Source organism: Triturus cristatus, chromosome 7 (assembly GCF_964204655.1).
Source record: "Triturus cristatus chromosome 7, aTriCri1.1, whole genome shotgun sequence".
NCBI lineage: Eukaryota > Metazoa > Chordata > Amphibia > Caudata > Salamandridae > Triturus > Triturus cristatus.
Window position 1 is genome coordinate 1,751,296,951 of NC_140590.1, and position 19,024 is coordinate 1,751,315,974.

Here is a 19,024-nt window from a genome sequence, read left to right on the forward strand (position 1 = left end):
AAAAAGTAAATTAGCAATCTCAGACCTTGCAATTTGTAGCTCTTGTGACCGTTAATGCACTTGCCAATCTGGCCCTTCAATTTTAACTAACTTATTGCACCATCTATATGTATGACTCTAGTCTACAGCATGTCATGATAATGCTGAAGCTCATAAACTTTATACATATTCTTGTTTTCTCCATTAACTTGTCCTGCTAAATTTAACGTTCGTGTGTGCTAGCTCTCTACTATTGCATGGCTCAATAACGCTTCAGTTTGTGGTTTCTCCTTCATTAATGAATCTCTCTTTTCAGGGCTGATCTAGAGCCGTAAGAGATGCTCTTGTGAGAGTGATGTTATGTAAAGCTGTATTGAGCAATAATTTGTGTTAAATTAAAAGTTACATTAAACCAGATGCATTTAAAAATATGGAGTCAGCAATGCACAGAAATGTAAAACGTTTATCGCAATCACTGATCAATAGGCTGTTCAAACTCACTAGTTTGGAACTTTTTCATTCTTTAATAACACTTGGCAATATGCTTTAAATTATGGATCCAGTAGGGTGGATCTATGCTAGAGATTCCGGATATCCACATAAGCTATATTTACCTAGAATGAATCTGAATGAAAATAATTTACTTGCTTGTTATCCTGAAACTCAGGCATAGATATAGTCTTTCTGAGACTAAGCATGATACCAAACTATAACTTGAGTTCATGCAGCAGATCGATTGCCCTTGACTTACATTTGACAAGCACAGCTGAGTGATAGGCTTAGAAAGTTAAAGGCCTTCTGGAACATGTCACTGAACTCTAAAAGGCCTTGTGATCTATTGTATGAAGTGTTCGATCAGTGAACTGCTTATATTGATATCAATACCATAGTTCGTTGGTCAGTCAGTACATTCACTATTGAAGTATATATGTTTTGTCTTTTTTAAGGTGTATTGCTGTCTGTGTCTTTGTACCACTCTTATCACTATGGTTGTCATTTATTGATGGTGTATTACCTGCTGGTGTTCGGTCATTGTTTTCAGATACTCAGTAAAGTTTTTTATCATAAAGCAAACAAAACAAAGGTATGATTTTACCAATATCCTACTTGCCACCATGGCCGGTCCAGTTTCACCATGGCTGGTCCCAAGACCACCTGTGAAAGGAGGAGGGTTCTGCATAGAGCTGGCTATGCCACCATTTAAAAAAATCCTAGCTACAGAAACGTCAGCCAAAAGACATCCCAGCCCGGGGAGAGAGAAATCTCCTTCACGGCGAGCTATGACGCTTTGTGGTGAAAGACAGAGACCTGTGGAAGCCACAAAGCGGATCCATCTGTTTTCGACCAAGACCATCACCATCGGGACATGGAACGTGAGGACCATAAACAAGAAGACAGACAAGACTGCCCAAGTGGCAGTGAGTTGAAAAAATACAACCTTGCCCTTCTTGGCATCAGCGAGACCACATGGACATAGTTCAGACATAAAAGACTGGCTCCAAGAGGAATGCTGCTGTGCTCTGGAAACAAGGAAAAGAACACCCCACCTACTCAGGGAGTAGCACTAATGTTAATGCCAGCAGCCAACAGAGCTCTGACTAGATGGGAAGCCCAGAGTCCCAGAATCATCACAGCAACCTTCTGCAAAAAGAAAAACAATCAAAATAAAGGATATCCAGTGCTATGAACCTACAAAAGACAGAAAAGAAGAGGAAAAAGAACAGTTTTACAACAGACTTTATTCCACCCTGGAGAAATGCCTTGAGAGAGACATCACCATACTGATGATGGACCGCAAGTACGAATAAATCATGGACAACCATGCCTTTGGCAACATGAATGAGAATGGTGAAAGGCTTGCAGATCTTGTGCCCTGAACAGTCTGGTGATAGGCCGTAGTGTTTTCCCACACACAAGAATACACAAGGCAACATGGGTGTCACCAGACCGTTCAACAGAGATTCAGATCCACCCCGTCTGCATTTCCAAGATGTTCAGGAGGTTTCTACAGGATGTGAGAGTGATGAGAGGAGTGGAAGTGGGATAAGACCATCACGTGTCATGTTCAGGCTAAAGCTAAAGCTGAAGAAAGCGTGGATGAAACCGGCAAGCCAATACCATCAATAGAACAGCACCCTCCTCAAAGATCCACAGAAACAGAGTGAATACTCAGTCACAGGTTACAAGCCCTACAGGAACTAGAGCATGACAGAGACCCAGCAGAAAGTCAGTGGGAGGAGATCAAACAAATAGTGACATCAACCTGCCAGGAGGTACTGGGTCCCACGAAATGCCAGCATAAAGAATGGATCGCCACTGAGACTTTCCGCAAAAGAAAGGAAAAGAAAGCTGCAGCCAAACAGGAGCAGAAAAGGCAAATGTTCAAGGAAAAAACACAAAACCCTACTAGGGAGCAAAGAGAAGCTGAAGAGTAGACAAGCGACGATTCATCAATCGACTTACCATAGAAGCCCAGGAAGCAGCAAGCCAAGGAAACTTGAAAGAACTCTACAACATAACAAGGAAAATCTCTGGCAGATACAGCAAGCCCTAAAGACGTGTTAAAGATAAAGCTGGAAAGACAATCGTGGCCCAACAATGAAGATGGGTCAAGCACTTTGAAGATCTGCTGAACCAGCCCGTGCCACAGTCTTCACTAGATTTACAGCCAGCTGACAAGGGTATGCCCACTGACCGCAACAGATTAACCAAGGAAGCAATACAGCATGCCGTTCCAACATCTGAGAAATGGGAATGCAGCAAGACCTGACAACATTCCTGCAGAGACACTGAAGGCAAACATTGAAACATCAGTAACATGCTCTACCCCATGTTTGGAAGGCACTAGGAAGAGGTAATGGTGTCATCAGACTGGAAGAAGGGATATCTCATCTAGATCTCCAAGAGAGGTGCCCTGAGTAACTGCACAAACTACAGAGGGATAACTCTTCTATCAACCCCAAGCAAAGTACTCAACAGAGTCATCCTGAACAAAATAAAGGAACAAGTTGACATACCAGATGTGAGATTAGCAAGCTGTCTTTCGCAAAGATAGATCCTGCATAGACCAGATTGCAACTCTGTGCATCATCATTGAGCAGTGGATGGAATGGAACTCCCCCCTCTACATCAATTTCATCGACTATGAGAAGGCATTCGATAGCTTGGATAGAGAAACCCTTTGGAAACTCAATCCTCACTAGGATGTGCCAGATAAACTTGTAAGAATCATCAGGTACTCTTACCAGAGAATGACCTGTAAAATAATCCATGGAGGACAACTCACAGAAGGCTTCAAAGTGAGGGGACGGATTACGCCAGGGTTGTTTGTACTCACCTTTTCTCTCCCTGCTGCCTATAGACTATATCATGAAGACAGCGACAGCAAGGAGAAGAAATAGGATCCAGTGGACACCCTGGATGCAGCTTGACAACTTGGACTTTGCAGATGACCTGGCCCTACTCTCCCATACCCATCTGCAGATGCAAGAGTAGACCGAAAATGTGGCAGACACATTAGCATAACCTGGCCGCAACATCCTCAGGGGAAAAAATCAAGATCCTGAAGACCAGCACAACTGCAGTCACTCTTGCAGGTGATGCACTGGAAGAGGGTGAGGCCTTCACTTACCTGAGCAGTGTCATAAACAAGCAGGGCGACACAGACACCAGCGTCAAGACAAGAATCAGCAAAGCAAGGGCTGCCTTCATTCTCCTAAAGAAGATCTGGAGCTCCAAGGCCCTAGTGCTGTAAACAAAGATCAGTCTTTTTAACACAAACTTAAAATCAAACCTTTTGTATGGAGCAGAAACTTGAAGGACAACAGTGACCACCGCCAACAAAGTCCAGACCTTCATCAACACATATCAGAGGAAAATCCTCCTAATCTGCTGTCCAAACACTATCAGCAACAACGACCTATGGCAGCAGATTTTCGAACTCCCTGCTCATAAAGAAAGCATGAAAAGACGCTGGGGCTTGATTAGGTCCCACCCTCTGCAAGTCTGCACCAAACACCACCAGGCAATCCCTGTTCTGGATCCCTTAAAAGAAATAGAAAAGAGGAAGGCCAAGAAACACCTGCCGCCTAGGTCTCAAAGCTCACTGTAAGGAGATGGGTCACACCTGGAGTCAGATTGAAAGAAAAGTGCAGGACAGAGATGGCTGGAGAGTCCTGGTTGATGGCCTATACCCCAGGAGGGTAGTAGATATAAGTAAATACTTACCTCTTTACTCAGAAGGTGACACTCTTATCCATACAACACTAGCAGTGACCCAAAAGTATTGCACTTTTTGGTTGCCAGTGGTCACTCTAAACAAGCTGATGTCTTAAAGTCAGTGGACATTCCAAAAGAAACCCAATAAAGTAACACGTCATTGGCATGCTCTTGTTGGCCTCTCCTGTTATTTCAAAAATTGATTGTGAGTGTAATTTGATGTACTACTCTTGATATCAGCAGGCAAGCTTCCCAAGAGCAGAGCTGTGCCAGGGTGATGGAGCAGTGTGTGGACGCATCCAGGTCACCACTCAGGCTGACATTGTCTTCTGGACCTTTATATTTAGATGGTACCTACAGTAGATCCATTCATGAGAGTCTGGTTTGAATTGATAATGATCTTGTGTGCCTTGTATGAGACCATCACCCAAGCTCCTGTGGGTCTTGCCTTGCTGATTGCGGTCACAGCTGCCTACGGCATAATGCTCTTGAAGATGATATCCACATCATGGGTACCTGTTCTTGCATCTTCCTCCCTCTTGGTTCCTGGCTACTGCTGCCGGTGGTTTCTCACTACATCTTGGGTGTGGATGGATCGCAGTAGAATTCCAAATGACTGCCTCAGCCCGTGTTCAGGTAAGGGTTAGGGTTGGCGGATAATCCTCTGCTTTGTGCCTCAAAATGAGTTCTCCGGATCTAGTGCATTTCAGTTTTGAAGATGCGGTGAGGATGGACACTTGGATACATCGCCCACCACTCCAGTGGCCATTCAAACACATTACATTAACATTGTGTTTTCCTCCCTCATTTAAGTCCTCATCATGGCAGACTTCCAATTCCAAACCCAGACCTAGTAATGTGGCCATGTGGAGATCATGGCAATTCAAGGTAATGGCTTTGTGCATTTAATGTGAAGATCTGTCAATCTAATGGATGGATCACCTGGACGATCATTCAGTGTACCATAAATGCCACTTCTAAGCTTTCTAATACCGTGTCCGATTAGCATTTGTTTGCTGCAGCCATGACGTGGGTACAGTTTAGAAACACATGACAAACTTTGATTTCATTGTTTGAGTATTGACTGCTTTAATTCCTACTACTGATTGTCGAGTTAGGGCCGGGTAGGCCAGGCCTCTTATGACAAGAAGCTCATGAGCAACAAAATCAGGTTAGTTCAGAAACAGTGGCCTATGGGGTCTCCATCATTCTGCATTATTTGTTCTTTAGGCACACTCTTACCCTGCTTTGTCTTTATCCTGCTCACACTAGCACCCTCCCCATGGTAGTCAAGTGCATGCACCTACAAGAATTGTGGGCCTGATTCACAAACGTAATCTGTGACAAAATCCTAAAAAGTTGGGATTCCTAACTTTACTACTCCTAAATGCCCTTTGTGAATACCGAAAGTCGTAAAGTTAAGATTTTGTCTCAGTTAAACATAAGTTGTGTTCCTAAGTTTACACTTTATGACTTTCGGTATTCACAAAGGGCATTTAGGAGTAGTAAAGTTAGGATTCCTATATTTTCTACTGTTAAATGCCCTTTGTGAATACCGAAAGTCGTAAAGTTAGCATTTTGTCTCAGATTACTTTTGTGAATCGGGCCCAAAGAGTGCAATACTCCTCATCATGTCTGTAGAAATAGCTTGAAGCATTAAATGTTTCCATATTGGCTTGAATGAAAGAATATTGTTTCCAGATAGTAAGAAGTACTTACAATAAGTAGCACACATTTATTGCTTCATTACAAGGTTTTCGGAAACCCACTTGATAATCCTGCCACCCAGGGAGAGAGTAATAGTGTGGACATTGATAACTCAGATGGTGGTCCCATCGAATAATACATGTAGAGCCCTGAGGGTCACTGTAGAAATAAGAAATTACTTTGTAAACATTAATTTTCATCCTTCACTTTCTCCTGCTTTTGCACCCGTTATTTCACCTGGAGACTCCACTAGCCTTTAGCAGGTAGAGTCTTCTAGTGACTGACACAGGACCCATAGTGTTCAGGCTGGACTCATAAGTCTGATGTGAGGGGTAACTCATGTGACTCGTTATCAAGCGCTCAGTAGAACTGGGTAGTTGGCTCAGTTGCTTTTGGATGATGCTGAATTACTTTTTTTCCACAAGCCGTACTATTTTACTATCTTTAAATATTATGTTTTTTTCTTTGTGGTTCCAAGTTATAATTAAGTGCTTCTTTAGTTAAAAGCACTGCCCCTGAACCTACATGTTCTGTATTGTGCTGTTTCTTTCATATTTTAAGCAGTTTCCCCTCTCAGGCATGATGTTTAGGAGCTTTTCAGATCCCTCACTGATGGTGCACCCCAGGCTCCTGCTGACTGGATGCTCCCACTGCTGTGCTTCCTAAGTCTATGAGGACGTCTGTCTACACAGTGCACGTCAACACCTGGGGCCTCATGTAGGAAGCCAAATACCGGTCGGTAACGGACGATTTTCGGTAATTATACCGTTACCGACCGGTATTTTGGCTTTTGGTATGTAGGGGGATCATTTTTGTATTCGGTAATTTACCGAATCGGTAAAATTACCGAATCGGTAATTTTACCGATTCGGTAAATTCCGAATACAAAAATGAGATGTAGGGGGAGTGTGTGGGTGTTTTTAGGAGTCGGTATTTACCACCAACTAATAGTTGGTGGTAAATAATGAATGGATGTGTTTAAGCATTTTAAAGCGCTTACACGTGTGCAATGTGGCAGACATACATGCCCTTTGGGCATGTATGTGTGCCACATGTGCACACATGGCCGAATCAGGGGTGCAACAGGGTGTCAATGTGACACCCTGCCACCCTTGCATGTGTTCCCCCCATTACCGAATCGGTATTTACCGATTCGGTAATGAGGCATACCTTCCCATCAATGGGAAGGTATGCCTCATTACCGAATCGGTAAATACCGATTGGGTAATTACCGAATTTTACCGATTCGGTAATATTTCCCAAATGATTACCTACATACAAGTTACCACTTCTTAAATACCGATTCGGTAACGTTCGGTATTTAAGAAGTGGTAACTTGTATGCTACCTACATGAGGCCCCTGGTGAGTTATTCCTTCTCTGTTATCAGTTTTAGAGAGATAACCTACATATTTGTGTGTTGTAAGGGTGATGGCTCTGTGGTTCACCTGGGGATTTAGTGCAATCCATTAGGGGTTTAGGCAGTTTTTTTCCTGTTCCACTCTATTGTCAACATCAATCTGAGGCATCATGACAGTGGCGTGAATGATGAAGCACCAACCAAGGCATTGATCCATAGTTTTATTCATGCTCCGGAACAGAGACGACTTCCCAAGCTGATAAAAACAGCCACTGCTGCTATTCCCTGGGGACATCCATTGGTGGACATGCGTGTCATAATAAAGAAGCCCTCATTGCAATTTTGCTATGTTACATGATCAATTACTGCTCATATTTCAGATTGAAAATCCATGTTTTCAAATCCTTAATGAAGGGCATTTTGCAGTTCTCTAAGTAAATTTGTTAGGGCCGTGAGTTCCAGTATTTGGCAGCTGTAGTGGAAACTACATATCCACCTAGTCTGAGTCCAGCACCCACACAATTTGTTTGCCATACCACTTTTGCTAGGGACCTAAACTTTTTCGGTCTTAAAAAGGTATATGGAGCAAGTGGGGGCTTACTGATTCTGCATTTGTAGCACAAGGCCAAAAACAATGGTTCTATTAGTCAGTCAAAAAGTAAGTTTATTGGAACAGTAGTCCATTAAACTATTGCAACATTTGAAAACCACATTTAAACTCTAATTCATTGTATACACCATAATATTCAACAATACTATTGTAATACAAGATGCATAAAATCGAATAAAATAATACCCCTTATTTTTCATTTCTAGTATATGCATAGTAAGTAAAAAAAAGTAGTGCTTTCTGACACATTTTGATATTGTATTTGGTTAAAATAGGTTTTAAAATCTTCCCCATTCCCCTTTATAAAATTGTCTTACTGATAAAATATGTACACGTGAACATTTCATATTCATACCAGAATTACAATGTCCTCATATTTTCCGAATAGTATTAGCAAGCTTCATAACAGACAATAAGTAATTCATTCCCTGACTAAAATTTTTCATTCTCTATTGCATTACTTAATCTGACAATATAGAAGTGTAATGAAACACACCCTCATTATACCACAAATCAATCATATGCAGAGGTGAGACCTTAGATTGTAAATATTTTAAATCACAATCACTGGAGAATGCCTCAATTTTAATTTTTAAATCAAGAAAAGAGATTTTCTGAAATGTAAATTATTTAAGGCTGCCTTGAATTCAACAGCACAGTAGAATACATTTTCCCATCGACATCTTAGCTATCGACCATAGTCTGAAGCAGTGGTCTAATGTTGAATGCTCTTTCTTAAAACCATCTTACTCCACCGGGATTAATTAATTAGGGATACTTTAGAACCCACGTGTGTAAAGTTTATAAGTCGATAATTCATTGGGTCATATGAGCTGCCCTTATTACAAATGGGTTTTATTATTGTACCTTTCCAGGTTTTGGGCCTACCTCCTGTAGTTACAATCACTTTAAATGTTTGGTCGAAAAACATTGCCCAACAATCGCTGGTTAACTTAATAATTATAGATGGCAAGTTGTCTGGTCCTGCCACTCTTGTAAGTCTTAGGGCCATAATTAACTCTATAGGTGATTCTTTGTGCCCATCACTACTTCAGGCAACATACAATCTCACTTATTATGTTCACTGCCCATGTCAGATTGAACAAACCTCCAAAACTTCATTGGGTCTTTAGATTGAATTACCTTTAATATAATTTCCCAATTTGTCTTACAAAAGTATCTTTTTTCTGATTGATTATTGATCTGTATTCTCGATTAACCCTTATTATTTCATTTCCAACTACAGGCTGGTTTCTCCCTGTCATCAGTCTCCTCAATGTACTCTTTAAAGCTTCACAATGAACATCAAGCCATCTTAAGCATTTTCCTTTCTTTTTTTACTTTAGCTTTACCTATTCCTTTTGCATTTCTATAATCTACCTTCAAACATTTTACCACCCTTCACAGTGTTTCACTGTAAGAGTTAGTTATAGTTGTGGAACTTTCCAATAAACTCCTTGGGGCTTATTTACAAGCCCTTTGCGCCACGTTTGCATCACTTTTCCCATGTAAAAAATGACGCAAAAGTGGCGCAAGGGCCTTGTAAATAAGCCCCCTTGGGTCTATCTTTACTTGTAACTGTGCAAGAAGGTATATTTGGTCTGCAACTAATGAGCCAATGAGAGGGGCACTCCTTATCCTGGCTCTTACTGCTAATTAATTTGTCCTGTCTGACCTAGAAGGTGATGTTGGTGAAGAGTGGCCAAGTGCAAATACATATCCATTTTTAAGGATAATATGTCTAAGAGTAGTTTGTAAATATTTTGGAGCAGAGGTTTAATCAAACAGCCAATTAATATCCGAATCAGGAGTGGGAGGTGTGGTGAGGCAAATCTATTCAAACTTCAGAAAAACATTGAAACTGTTGATAAATGTGCCAGGGCACTGCTGCAGGGTCAGAGTTTGCATGATGGGAGGGTCAGATCACTGAGGGCATTATGTGGGGATGTGAGCTCTCCACAGCTGTGGAGAGCTAACTATAGTTCTGATGAGAGAATTAAATACAAAATTATGATCAAAGATTTAAAAAGAAAAAGAAATTCAGCCAAGGACATATTTATTACAGAGATAATCAATTTAGCACAAAACTAATTAAAATAGTTTTTTAATACAGTCAAAAAGATGCCTAAGATCAGTATTAAAATGTATTTGATCCCAGACAAGTCACAAGTGACAAAATAGCAGAGTTCTACCTCTCCAAAGTTAACAACATTTTCAGGGAGTTTACCGATCTGGCTGGAAGTACCGAGACCTCAGTGAGTGAGGAAATACCAGACGATATAATTTCCTCCGTTACAAAAGAAAGGCCAGCATTGCTTACCACCTTTACCCCTTTTACAGAGGACAAGGTGATTAAATTAATTCAAGGCACTAAGTCGCGTGCCCCAACGGACCCCTGCCGCCACATGTTCTTTATCTGATATCCAACACTATATCAGCGCACCTTAGAACATTCTTAAATAAAATATTGTCTTCAGGATGTTACCCTGTAGCATGGAAGAAAGCATCTATATTACCACTGCTAAATTGAACCCCTTGGAAGTAATAAATGATGTCTATTTCCCAGCTCCCACTTTCAGCAAAGATCCTAGGAAAAAAGTCTAAATATAGATATCATGGCCTTTCTGGAATCCACAAGCGTTCTTGACCCAGTTCAACATGGGTTCAGATCTTACCATTCAGCGGAATCGGCTCGTATAGATGCAACTGAGGAAATCAGGGCCATTGTTGATAATGGGGGAAAAGCGTCCTTGGTTTGGCTTGATCTCTCAGCCATGTTCAACGTAGTGATCATTCACTATTGATCAATCATCTTGAACAGATAGGCATCAGGAATCAAGCACTAAATTTACTCAGCTCATTTTTATCCAATTGTGAGCAAGTGGTGACTCAGGGAAATTTCACCTCTGATCCTTTTTCACTTCCCTGTTGGATCCCTCAGGGATTTTTGCCTAGCCCCACCCTTTTTAATGTATACATCACCGCCCTCATTGAGCTCATTAGATCTTTTGGCTTCTCAGTTATCTCACACGCAGATGACACTTAGCTAGTGGTGTCAATCTCCTCGAACCCCCAGATAGCTGCCACACGGTTTAATATCTGCATGAGAAACTTTGTGGAATGGATGCAGAAACTCAAGAAAACAGAGGCATTGCTTTTTTTGTAATAACACCTCCTTTTCGAGTACAAAATGGTGGCCTTCCAACTTAGACTCTCTACCATTGCCAGTCCAAAAAGTGAGGAAATTAGGGGTCATTTTTGACACCAAGTCGGCATTTACTGACCATGTAAACCAGGTAACTTCGACTTGTTTTTTTACCCTGAAGGTTTTGAAGAAAATCCTTCCTTTGCTTCCTCTTGATCTAAAGAAAACTGTAATCTCTGTCTTGGTAATTTTAACGATTGATTATTGCAACGCTTTCTATGTGGACTCTCAACAAGGCATACTCAGTAAGTTACAAATGCTCCAAAACGCTGCAGCCCAAGTGCTGTTGAATCTCCCTAAATTTAGTTCAGTCTCCCAGAGCATTTTCGATTTGCACTGGCTACCCATCAGGCAGCACATTAAATTTAAGACCCTGTGCTGGGCACATAGGGCTCTTTACAAGATTGGCCCTAGCTCCTTCCACAAGACTTTTAAGTGGTATACACCAACCCTAATCTTCGTTCCTCGACTGCCAACAAGGTAGTGGTTCCAGGGATCAAGAAGGTATATTGGGAAGAATAGGTTTCTCCCATACGACCTGTAAATGGTGGCATGCTTTGCCTGACCACCTCAGAGCACAGACAAATCTGCTTAGTTTTGGAAAGCAATTTAAGTCCTGGCTATTTCCCTGGCTAATATGTAGGGTTTGTCTCTTTTTCATCCTTTTTTCAGCTATTGTTTCTGACACAGCACATCAACAGTAAATGCTGAAATGGTAAATATGGGATGGGCCGTGAAGGATCCTCTAAAGAAATGGACTATCAAATGTTTGGCTACATGTATTGCTAGGTTTGGTTTATTTATGAATATGTAAGAACACTGATTCCAAGAAGAACTAATGTGAGATGATTCATCAGTCGGGTGTGCAGTGCTAGGTTTGGTTTATTAATGAATATGTCAAAGCACTGCTGCCATGAAGAACTAATGTGAGATGATTCATCAGCTGGGTGTGCAGTGCTAGCTTTGGTTTATTAATGAATATGTCAAAGCACTGCTGCCATGAAGAACTAATGTGAGATGATTCATCAGCCAGATGTGCAGTGCTAGGTTTGGTTTATTAATGAATATGTCAAAGCACTGCTGCCATGTAGAACTAATGTGAGATGATTCATCAGCCAGATGTGCAGTGCTAGATTTATTTTATTGATAAAAATGTCAAAGCACTGCTGCCATGAAGAACTAATGTGAGATGATTCATCAGCTGGGTGTGCAGTGCTAGGTTTGGTTTATTAATGAATATGTCAAAGCACTGCTGCCATGAAGAACTAATGTGAGATGATTCATCAGCTGGGTGTGCAGTGCTAGGTTCGGTTTATTAATGAATATGTCAAAGCACTGCTGCCATGAAGAACTTATGTGAGATGATTCATCAGCTGGGTGTGCTGGGCTAGGTTTGGTTTATTAATGAATATGTCAAAGCACTGCTGCCATGAAGAACTAATGTGAGATGATTCATCAGCCGGGTGTGCTGGGCTAGGCTGGCCTTATTTATGAATATGTCAAAGCACTGCTGCCATCAAGAACGAATGTGAGCTGACTCATCAGCTGGGTGTGCTGGGCTAGGTTTGGTTTATTAATGAATATGTCAGAGCACCTCTTCCAAGAAGAACTAATGTGAGATAATTCATCAGCTGGGTGTGCTGGGCTAGGTTTGGTTTATTAATGAATATGTCAGAGCACCTCTTCCAAGAAGAACTAATGTGAGCTGACTCATCAGCCGGGTGTGCTGGGCTAGGTTTGGTTTATTAATGAATATGTCAGAGCACCTCTTCCAAGAAGAACTAATGTGAGATGATTCATCAGCTGGGTGTGCAGTGTTAGGCTGGCCTTATTTAAGAATATGTCAGAGCACTGCTGCCATGAAGAACTTATGTGAGGTGAGCAGGAAATTTACAGGTTTTAGAATACCCTTTGATCAGTTGTAATAATCAGACAGTATCAGTGTTGGCCATGTCTAGTGATGAGGGATCAGGGCACTGAAATCCCAGATTGGAATAAAGTCATCATGCAGATACATGGGGTTTAATGAACAGGAGTGCAGACTTTTTGGGTGGGTTAATTAAATATGAACCTGAGATTGAAAAGCCCAAATTGTTTTTGGGGAAGGTTTTGCAGAACTATGTGGAGGAAAACATTAGAGTAAGTTGAAAGAAAAATGCATGAAGATGAATTAAACAGAAGGACACTATGATAAGGTTTGAGTAGACTCTCGAGCTATCTGTGAGGTTTAGGCTCAGTTTAGTCAAAGCTGTACAGGAGAATGTGGAGGTGTGCTGCACAGAACAGTGCAGGAGCGCGACAGTGGGCAAGACCACGAAGCACATAAGATGGCCACTCGTCCACCTATCATCGGAATTTAGAGGTGTGCTGCACAGAACAGAGGAGAGTAGCGCATAATCACTCAGGAATACTACTGTATGCTTTGTCTGTGATGTTAAGGCATCCAGCTGAGGGTTAGCAGTCAAGACGTTCAGTGCAAAAGTTAAAATGGCCGCCACCTGATGTCAAAGTAAATGGCAAGCTTTTATGTTCCTGTAGGATACAGTCAAAGGTCTGCAGTTTAGAAGTTCAGATATGTTAATATTTGATGTTTCCAGTGATACAGATCAGGGTATCAGAAATATGCCCACTACCACGGATAGAGTAATCTTCACAGTTACGCGCACATACATTCTTCATACACTAGGGCCCATTTCACTAACATACGCTCCAATACTCTACCAGCAGCAAACCTGTGGGAAGAAAACCTCTAAGCACCCTGCATCTATATCTAGGCGATAGGACCAGTTTTAGTGGCTGTCTAACATAATATAAACAATCTATAAACAATAATCAATAAGTCTTCAATAAACAACAAGGAAAGAAACAACCAACACCATGTTTAAAAGTTATATTGCTTTATCTAAATTAGTCAGAATAAAATCAGAATAAATCATTTCTCATAGTTACCTATTCTAACTAGTGTCAGAACGGGTCAGGACCAGTCTCTCAAAAAGTCTTTTCAGGATAAGGTCCTCAGCATCAGTCCTCAGCAACGCAAGTTCACGCAGCAAGGCGACGAAAGAAAGAGTGGGGAGAGCCCTCCCTAAGCTAACATTTTATAATGCAAAATACAATGAAAACTCACATAAAATTCAACATGTAAAATTGTATCCCCGAGCAGAACGAAAAGGAAGGGATGTAACTTCGCAACATCCTGAAATCTCCGCTCAAGAAAAGTCTTAATACGCAAACCTCGGAAAAGGAACCAAGTTTTGTAACTGTTAAAGTTCACTTCCCTCGGCAAACCATCTTTTGCACAGAGTTCTTTCTGAGGCTCTATTGTTCACCAAGGACGAAACATTTCTTTTGGAGATCCTCCAAGCTTGCTGATGTCCTCCCGGAAATTTCCATATAAGGACTACAGTCAGTTTTTCTGTTAACTGAACTCCAGCAGGGGTCTCCCTTGTCACATCATAGATTTCCGCCTGCACCACAGCTCAGCCAGGCTTCAAATTATTCTCAGTTATTTTCATAAAGGCCTCCATAGGCCACAATAGACCATCTTTAATTAAAGAGACAAAATAAAGATTACTACATCATAATGATTAGACAGTGTTAACCCCACTAATACCCTTATGTGTATGCATTTATCTAGCTTTGCGACATATAGAGCATTAATTCAGACAGCGTTTTGTGCTCAAAAATAAATAGCACACAGCAACGTTTAAACATGAAAAACTTGTACGTTATTGTAAATACAGAAACAGCACACACATGCTAACCCTTGTGTAACCTTCTCTTATGTTAAGACAAACAGATTGGTTAATAAGACTCACTTGCACAAGACAAATAATTAGTTGTTAATTATTAATTAATTAATAAAACGCATAGACATGCCAGAGCTTCAAAAGCCCCAGAATTTTCTAACAGAAAACTCTGCTCCAGCACCAGTATCAGAAATGAGGATCAGAAAGTGGGGCAAATTAAAGACATGTAATTGTGTTAAACATATGCTCGGTAATGATGGTTTAATGTCTGGTAGTGCCTAAATGCCCTGCACTTGAGCAACATAGCTCCAAATTATGGTAGATAATCTATAGTTACAAAAACGAATGTTAATATTAGAGTGCAAGCCATCTATACATTTGTCAGAAATACACAAAATTTAAATAGAACCCATATTTAAATTATAGTCTTCATTAAATTACTAGGAACTAATAAGTACAAACTCATTGCACCATTGAAAATCTGGGATCGGTTGGTAAATGGCTTGTAAAAATTACAGTTTACAGTACGTTGTTCCAAATCAGAGGGTGGTAAGGTTAAGAGTGGCCAAATTTTACTTAGATCAGTAGCTCGTAGCGGAATCCCAGCACCAGCAATCCCGAGTGGCTCTAGGACCAGAATTGTTTGGTCTGCAAACAGTGGTCCTGATAATTCTGGGCCTGGAAACACTAGACCCTGTTGAAAGCTGGCAGGGCCTTAGGCAATATCATAGCCTGCCCCAGCCCAACCCCGCCGCAGCAGCAAGTGGCAAGCAGGCAATGCCGTCCACAGACACTCTGAAGCGTGTCCTGGCACCCCGTCCCCACATGACCCCACAAACCCCGCAACCCTCTCCAGCTCAGACAGAACAAGTGGGAAATTGAGCAGTGTTCTTACGAGAATCTGGGGAAACCACATGGAAAAGTACACAGTATTCCCCCATTCTGGAGAGTAAACCCATTATCACTGTGTTTTATATGCGGTGATACCAATCGGGCATGCTGGCCCCCCCTTATTCCCGCACCAAAAACCGGTTCACTCAAGCGGCCTAAGATTCAGAATTAGAGGGAGTTATAAATGTGATGTTGGCGAATGGCAATTCATTTCATATGATATAATGCTATATTTCATAATTCCGAGGACTTTGTTAATGGAATAATCATTCACTTAAAAAAAAAACATGCCTGCCCAAAAATTTGGGACAAGAAAAACAGAGCATCCTGGGAGTAATGTTTTGTGCCATGGTGTGTATAAACAAACTCAAAAGCCTGTTTCTGGTGAAGAATTTACTTTGCAGAAAAATATTTTCTCATAATTTGCTATTTTTAAGTAAAATAAAACCTTTAAATTCAAATGTCTTCAGAGACGCCAGACAAAGGCAAACCATGTCACTTGATGCGAAAGCCTTCTCAACACACAATGGCCTCACAATATTTATATCAATAAGTGACATCACCTAAAAGCACGATTTTATTTAAATAAAAAATATCCAAACCACTAAATAATGCTACACTCATAGTCATTTCTTTCATAGTATTAAGAGCACTGTCATATGTATTCTTATCTGTAATCTTATTTATAATTGCAACTGTCACATCAAGAGTGAGGTAATGGGGTACTAAATTCAATTTGGGAATTTCAGTGTATTTTCTGTTTTATTCTCTAACCATAAGGGTGTTTTTTAACTATGGTTTTATGTGAAGTCGGCTAGCCAATCAGAGGACTCGTAATAGAAGACCGAAGAAAAAGATCCCTTATCTAATTGTATTTGATTACTTTTTTTAAATTGTAGTGTGGGAGTGGGCATTATACCTGTGTTCGCAGATCATTCAAGTGTTGATGGTCCCAATATCTCTAACTTGATTCACAGGTTGTCGCAATCTGAGGCCTACAAAATCACTTTTCTAACACTAATTTCTTGAAAACTACTGGAAGGATTAACATCATCCAAGCAAATGCACTTTCTTGGGTGAAGTTTTACCATATTGCTCAGTTTTGTGTATTTTCTTTCATCTGTTTTTCTCTGTAGCGCAGTAAAAAGCATCCTTTGACAGTATAACTGGAAATGTCACTTTTTTTTAATCTCCCTCCTTGTTTTCTGCTCAGCTCTTGATGTACAAAACCGCCATGTTGAATTTAAATAAGAAGGACTTTTTTCCAAAGTTTCATGATTTTTAAGTTAATATGAAATTGTGAAACCAAATTTCTCAGTGGAATATCAGTAAAGGCTAACTTATCAGTTTGACGAATCTTCAGGAAATTTTCAAAACTAGTACGACAATCTCTTCAGCTGCTGTCTGGAACGTTTCTGGGTGATTAACCAAGCGGGGGGACAAGAAAAAGGCAGGGACCCAAAATACCTTTTCCCCATGCAATTTCCAATAGGCTTTTTGAACATGACTACAGCCTAAAGCATTGAATGGAAATACACAAAATTTGGCAGACAGCTAGCTCTGGGTGCAGAAAGAGGCCTTTTTGCAATTTGGTATAAATCTGTTCAGTAGTTTAGGAGCTATTAAAGAAAAAAGTAGTTTAGAAGTTATTAAAGAAAAAGATTTATATATATATCTAGGGACGCAAATCCTCCACGGATCCAACAGATCTCCTGGTGATATCTGATTGGCTGCCAACTTTTCAACCAGGAAGTGTTGGCAGCCTTCTTGGGACTTGGACTCAGCGGAATCACAAGAAAAAAATAAAAAAGGAAACCAGAAGGGTGCAGGGTAGGAATACCCTGACTACCTAGGCCTGGTGGTGGGGTCCCACAGGGACCCCGCCGGGGTCCGAAAACATTTTAATTTGCAGCAAAATCTGTGGTAGATCTGTGGCAAAAATGTAAAAAAAAAACAAGCATGGTCTCCTGTGCTAGTTTTCCAATTGGCCCTCCGGGAGGGCAAGTTTCCCGGGGATTTTTTTTTTAATACATTTAGGGAGAGGAGGCGTGCACGGCCCCCCACCCCAGACTGCTTTCGGCCCCAGGCACCACCACCCCCAAGGGCCTGGCTGCCTCTCAATATATTTGGGGGGGTGTGCGACCCCACCCTTGGCCGAATTCAACACTGGGGACTACCACCCCCGATGGTCTGGCCTCAGTAATAATGGGGAAGGGGTGCCATGAGGCCCCCCTCTCCAGGCCACATTCAGCTCTGGGGACCTTAGGGCCGTGCATCTAATGGTGGGAGGGGCCCCCTCCTGGAGCCATTAATGGCCCTGGGAACCTCATCCGCCAGGGCCGGCTCAAGCTATGTCCCGGGGTGCCCTCCCCAGGACATAGCCATGTTTGCCCTCGCTTGGTGGGGGCAATTTTATAGCTCCCGCCAAGTGGGAGCAAATATTAGTAGGAAATATGCTACCACCCGCAGGGAGTGGACTTTTCATGTGTTTCACAGCAGGCAAGGAAGCAAATTAAAAAAATGCGCTCACCCACAGGGAGCAGCATTTTCAGCTGCTCCCTCTGGGTTAAAGCAATGCCTTGCTCCCACTGGAGGCGTGGAGCCAGCTGGGGCCGCGAGAGCATTAGGACTCCCCCCGCTGCTCCCACCATTGGTGAAGTGGGTGCCCTAGCTGGGCTCCTGGGCACCCACTCTTTATTGGCATGGCCCCTGGGGATGAGGTCCTCGGGCCTGAAATTGGCATGGTGAGGGGGCTGCATGCCCCGCCTCCCCTTCACACAATGGCCAGGTCCCGGTAGATGGGGTCCCCATAGGCCGAAATTGGTCCAGGGAGGAGGACTGCGTGTTCCCTACCCCATTTATAATAACGCCGGTCCCAGGTAGATAGGGTCCCCAAGGCTGAAATACGGCCCAGGAAGGGGGACCATGTGCCACCCTCCCCCTTCTAAATATTGCCTGGGCCTGGGAGATGCTGTCCTCGGGGCTAAGAATCAGCCTGGAGAGGGGGCTGCATGCCCTCTCACCATTTACAATAAGGGCGTGCCCCGGGAAATGGGGCCCCTGTGCCTAAATACGGTCTGGGAAGGGTGGCCACGTACCCCCTCCCCTAAAAGGTTTGGTGGGCCCTGGGCGATGAGAACGATGGGTTCGGAATCAGCCTGGGGAGTGGGGCTGCGTGCTCCCCCCAGCTTGGCTGCCTTTGAGTGGTTGGCCACAGGGCCTGGCCTTCTGCCGTGCACGATTTAGGGTTGGCTACGTGTGGTGGGTAGGTTGAAGGGCCTGGCCTTCGGCCATGTGTGGCATGCT